This window comes from Ursus maritimus, assembly GCF_017311325.1.
Source record: "Ursus maritimus isolate PB19 chromosome X unlocalized genomic scaffold, ASM1731132v1 scaffold_X1, whole genome shotgun sequence".
Taxonomy (NCBI): Eukaryota; Metazoa; Chordata; class Mammalia; order Carnivora; family Ursidae; genus Ursus; species Ursus maritimus.
In genome coordinates, this window is record NW_024423319.1 from 72,906,660 (window position 1) to 72,913,069 (window position 6,410).

A 6,410-nucleotide genomic window follows, 5' to 3' on the forward strand; every position below is an offset into this window, starting at 1 on the left:
CTAATGACTCCCCTGCAGGTTCGCAGTAAGAGAGGCAGCCCCATCCATCTCCAGACAAATGGTTTTAGGGATGGGGGTGGAATATATAAGTAAACATGTTTGGTACCAGCTAAATCACCAAGGAGTTGGCCTTTTACTGAAATCTCTATTCAGAGACAACAGTGTTAAGGCATGATGCCTCCAAATCTGGAGGCAAAGCCCAAATCAAAACATTAACAAGCCTCCCACCTCTTCCCTCACATAGCCCTCTTTTAGATCTTGTGCACCTCAGTCAAGCCAGATGTGAAGCTGGCTAGCAAGAGGAAGAAAAGAGATTGTGGTTTCAATTCTGGGCACATTAAGAGAGTTTCCTCCTGACCCTGACAGTCTCAGAGTCAGTCCTCACCTCTCGTGGAAAAGATGGGGTTTCTAAAAATAATTTCTTTTCCCTCTTCAAAATTTTCTGCATCTAGATCACATAATACAGTGAAGAAAAAAGGCAAAACAGGGAAAGTACTGCTATTAACTCCTCTTCTTTTGCATCCTGCAATTTGGTATTCATTTTACAATCCTAGATTGCTAAATTAGGGAAAGAAGTCTGGTGGAAAAGGGCGGTAGGGTATCTCATAGTTGACTGAATCCTCATGCACCATATACTATGTGCTAGCTACTTAGAATCTCATTGCCTCAATTTTTTCATGTATAAAATGGAACTAAAAGTAGTTCTAAGCTTCTGGTTCAATAGAATAGTATACGTAAAGCATCTAGAACTCTGGCGGGCATGTAATAGGTAACAAATGTTAGTTTCCATTATTGTTCCCCATTTCCTGGTTGGCAAACCAAGGGCTCCCAACTTCCATCATCCCACCCAGGGCCCTGGCTCTACCATAACTTCTTTGTTCATAAATGAACAGGGAACAGAGCAAAAATTACACCTTGGCTCTCCAGCCCATGGTGATCCTTTTCCATACATCTTAGAAATCTTAGTGATTAATAATGTCTGTAGCAGGGGTGCCTGGCTAGTTCAGTCAGTAGAGCATGCTACCCTCCCTTGCGGTCGTGAGCTCAAGCCCCGTGTTAGGTGTACAGGTTACTTTTAAAAAAATGTCTGTAGTAGGATGGATATGATATTATCCAAGATTATATAAGGCAAACAAGAATCAAATGACTCTATTGATTAACACTGACTATGCCTCCAAATTCAGGGTTACTGATCTGTTACCACAACACTGAATATAAAATAAAAATATGCAGGAAAGGTGAAATAAAAAATAAATAAAAGTGAATAAAAAATAAAATAGGAATAAAAAATATGCAGAAAGGGTGAAACCCCTTCTGTCATGTTATGGTTTTCTCCAGTGTTTTTGTTTTTGTTCTAGATGGCCTCCCTAGATGTTACCAGTAAGGAACAATTAAAAGACAGGAAGAAAAGTAGAAGAAAGAAAAAGAAGATAATAAAGGAAGCAGGTGCATACAGAGGAGGATATGCAAGTGCGTAGTAAAATGCCACTAAATGGCACTCAACAGACTACAGATTATCTTCCCTTACCCTGGCATAAACTGCTAATTTCATTCTCCCGCTCTTTAACAAATTAATGCAGAAATGGTGAAATAGATAAGCACATAAGGCAGCGGGTGAACAGCTTAGACTCTAAGCTTATTAAAACTCTCACTAATATGGGGCACCTAGCTGGCTCAGTCTGTTGAGCATCTGACTCTTGGTTTCAGTGCAGGTTGTGATCTCAGGGTCTTGATCTCAGGGTCACGAGATCCAGCCCCACACCAGGCTCTGCCCTCAGTGCAGAGTCTGCTTGAGATTCTCTCCCTCTCCCTCTGCCCCTCCCCACCTCTCTCTCTCAAATAAATAAATAAAATCTTTTAAAAGACTGCCATTTATAGAGTAGGTTAAAAGAGAGTAATCAACCAAGAATGCAAATTAGTTAATAAGGTAGGATTACATGTTGTTAAAAAAAAAGAAAAACACTTTCAGAAAAAATATGCAATTATAGCCAGGAAAATTCTAAAAATGAAAGGGATAATGGAGTAAGGGAGAGGGGCTTGCTTTACCAAATATTAAAACTACTGGAAATAAATTTATGGTACTAGTGCAGACAGATAAATAGAACAAAATAGAGTCCAGAAACAAACCCATAGAGAGAGAGAAATTATTCAAGTCAATGAGGAAGAGTTATTCAAGAAAAGTATTGAAGCAACTGCATAGCCATTTTTTTAGATTTTTATTTATTTATTTATTTGAGAGAGAGAGGGAGAGCACAGAGGGAAAGAGGAAGAAGCAGACTCTCCACTTAGCGGAGAGCCCAATGTGGAGGTCAATCCCAGGACCCTGGGATCACGACCTGAGCTGAAGGCAGGAGCTTACCAACTGAGCCACCCAGGCACTCCTGCATAGCCATTTTAAAAAAGTAAAATTAGACCCCTGCCTCACTTCATATACAAAAATATATACTGGATTAATCAAAGACTGAATTGAATCAGAAAATTTCTCAGAGAAATTATAGGTGGATATTTTACAAACACAGTGGTAAGATGTAAACATCATCCAAAAACCAGAATCAAAAAGGAAAAATACTACGTTTTACAACATAAAAATTAAAATCTTCTGAATAGCACTATAAGCAAGGTTGAAAGACAAACCAAGCCTGGAGAAAGATTTTTTCCAACATTTATAACAGATAAAGAATTAACATTTCTTTTTTTTTTAAGACTTAACATATCTAACATAAAAAGAGCTCTTAAAAAAAAAAAGAGTTCCGGGGCGCCTGGGTGGCACAGCGGTTAAGCGTCTGCCTTCGGCTCAGGGTGTGATCCCGGCGTTACGGGATCGAGCCCCACATCAGGCTCCTCTGCTATGAGCCTGCTTCTTCCTCTCCCACTCCCCCTGCTTGTGTTCCCTCTCTCGCTGGCTGTCTCTATCTCTGTCAAATAAATAAATAAAATCTTTAAAAAAATTTAAAAAAAAAAAAGAGTTCCTAAAATAAAAAAGACAAATAGTCTAGCAAATAAATCAGCAAAGCACATGATCAGACAATTTACACAGGAAGAAATATAAATGGTCAATAAGTATATGGGAAGATATTCAACCCCTCCAGTAATCAAAGAAATGAAAATTAATACAAGGTAAATTGTTTTCATTTATCGGATTGGCAAAGGTTCAAAAGATTAACAAAACATTAAATTAGCAATATACACAAAACAGGGCACTTTTGTGCACTCTTGGCAGGAGTACAAATTATTGCAACTTTTCTGGAGGGCACTTTTACAATAGATATCAAAATCTTACATGTGTGTACCCTGTTACACAACAATTCCTCTTCTAGAAATTTTCCTAAAGAAGAAATTGGAAAAATGTGTAAAGATCAACAGAAACGTTCACTGAAGCATTGTAAACCACTTACATGATCATCTAGTTAAATGTGAACTAGTTATAGAACTTAGGGTACATCAGTGCCACAGAGTGGAATACTTAGACAGCCTTTAAAAATATTGCTGTGGAAATAATCTGATAGTATAACTAGGGAAATGCCTCTATGCTACTATTGAGCTTAAAAACGAAAAAGTCGGGGGCAGCTGGGTGGCCCAGTCGGTTAAGTGTCTGCCTTGGGCTCAGGTCATGATCCCAGTGTTCCTGGATCGAGCCCCATGTCAGGCTCCCTGCTCAGTGGGGAGTCTGCTTCTCCCTCCCCCTGTGCTCTCACACTCTTGCTCACTCTCTCCCTCTCAAATAAATAAATAAAATCTTTAAAATAAAATAAAAAGAAAAAAGAAAAAGTCAGCAACTGCTCAAAAAGATGTAATTATATAGATTTGAGGACTAAACAACTCTTGGGATGGTTTCCACCTGGATATGAATGGCATAAATCATAGAAAGGAAGAAAAAAATTTACAGAGAAGGTATACACTTATGTAAAATTATATGCGTATTTGAACAAAAATGTCTGGAAGAGAATTTACCAAAATGTTAACAATGTTTATCTTTTGAGTGGTGGGATCTAGGAGCATTTTTACTTTCTTTATATTTTAGTTTTTCAATTTCCTAGAATGAACATACATTTTTATCACTAGGGGGGAAAAAGAGAAGCTATTTTAACATTTTTTAAAGATCTTATTTATTTATTTATTTATTTATTTATTTGAGAGTGAGCGAGAGAGAGCACAACCAGGGGGAGGGACAAAGGGAGAGGGAGCAGCAGGACTCCCCAATGAGCATGGAGCCTGACACAGGGCTCGATCTCAGGACCCTGAGATCATGACCCGAGCCAAAGGCAGACACTTAACCAACTGAGCCAACCAGGCGCCCCTTTGAACTTTTTTTTTTTTAATAATCTTTTGAGTCATTTTATTTGTTTTGTTTTGTTAAGTAATCGCTATACCCAACGTGGGACTCGAACCCATGACCCCAAGATCAAGAGTCACATGTTCTACCAACTGAGCCAGCCAGGCGCCCCAAGAAGCTATTTTCATTAAAAAAAAAAAAAAATCCCAGGAAGATGAGGGCGTTTTTATCTGATGGGCATGTATTTTCTCAATAAAGTACGAGGCAAAGTCAAAAGCAGAGAGTAGGAGGGAGAGATTTGAAGAATGTGAATAAGGTAAGAAACAGTTGTTATAGAGAGGGCAATCAGAGAGGAAAAAAAGGTTCCCAGGGTAGTGCTGAGGACCTAGTGAAGGCTGACGATCATTAAGCTGCCCAGGTTTAGGATTGCCTCCAAAAATCCTGAACTGCACAGGTGTGGTGTTTGGATTCCTCTGGGGCAGGGTGTAGTACTCTGGGGTACTGCCTAGGGAGGTGAAGGTATTTGCAAGAGTCATAATGATAATAAATTCAGGAATTTAAGTGGGAAAGGGAGCAAGCAAAGATTGGCAGAAACCGATAAAAAAAGAGAACGTGTATGTGGGAGGGGAGAATGAATTAGGAAATTCATGAGGAAAAAGAATTATTGTAGCGGGGTTACTTGAGCAAGTAAGCTGTGGAAGCTTGGGAAGTTGTGGACGGAGAACTTGATACTTGAGTTAGTGATTTCAGAGGTATCATTCTGTCAAGATCTAGAGTATAACCATGTGACTGGGTAGCTGAGGTATAATTCATTGAACCGAATCACAAAACCACTCTTTTCTTAATTGTTAGAACGCTCTCATCCACACACTTCCTTGCCCTTTGATTGCAAGCCCTGAAAGTAATGGCCTTCAAGAGTCTGACTGGAATCTACCTTTCCCGCCTTATTTTTCCACTTCATCCCTTCAAAATCGTAGGCTGTAGGCAAACCAAACTGTAAACTTGCTCAACTTCTTGTCTTTATGCACAAGGTTCCCTCCTCCTGAAATGCTCTACCCCAATTTCTGAAATTACACATTTGACCTATGCTTTATGCCCCAGATTAAGAGCCTCAACCTCCATGAAGACTTCCCAGAACTCCCTGATGTAAGTTCTCATGGTATTTCATGCATACCTCTCTTAGGACACTTAATATTTCCTACTTTGTGTCTTTTTACATATTTGGGACAAGTTGGGACTCCTTGAGGATTAAGATTAGACCATGCCTAAAGCAATTTTCTACTCCATCTTCAAGCATAGCATCCTAAAGAGATTATTCACTAACTGCCTAGGTGTTTCTGAAGTGCAGTACATAACAGTACCCTCTTATCCACAGGGGTATGTTCCAAGACCCCCAGTAAATGCCTGACACCCAATAGTAGTGAACACTGTATGTACTGTTTTTTCCTATACATACATAGCTATGATAAAGTTTATTTATAAATTAGGCACAATAAAAATTAACAGTAATGAAACGGAACAATCGTAACAATATACTATATATTACGTGAATGTGGCCTCTCTCAAAAGATCTTGTACTGTACTCACCCTTCTTCTTGTGATGATGTGAGATGGTAAAATGTCTACATGGTAAGATGAAGTGAGGTGAACGACACAGGCACTGTGATGTAGCATCAAGCTACCATTGACCTTCTGACTACACGTCAGGAGGCCCATTTGCTTCCAGACCATGGTTGACGAGAGGTAACTGAAACCATGGAAAGCTAGATGGCATTTAAGGATTATTGGGTACACAGCCAAACATTCTTTAATAGTTGGATATTTAGAGGTGTCTGGGTGGCTCAGTCGTTAAGCGTCTGCCTTCAGCTCAGGTCATGATCCCAGGGTCCTGGGATCGAGCCCCATGTCGGGCTCCCTGCTTGGCGGGAAGCCTGCTTCTCCCTCTCCCACTCCCGTTGCTTGTGTTCCCTCTCTCACTGTCTCTGTCAAATAAATAAATAGAATCTTAAAAAAAATAAAAATAAGTAGTTGGATATTTATTTTAATGTGTCTTAGGGAAATACTTTGCTTTCCATGTATGATAGCAGTAAAATGTTTTCCTTTTAACATAAGCGTACTGGGGCACCTGGCCAGCTAA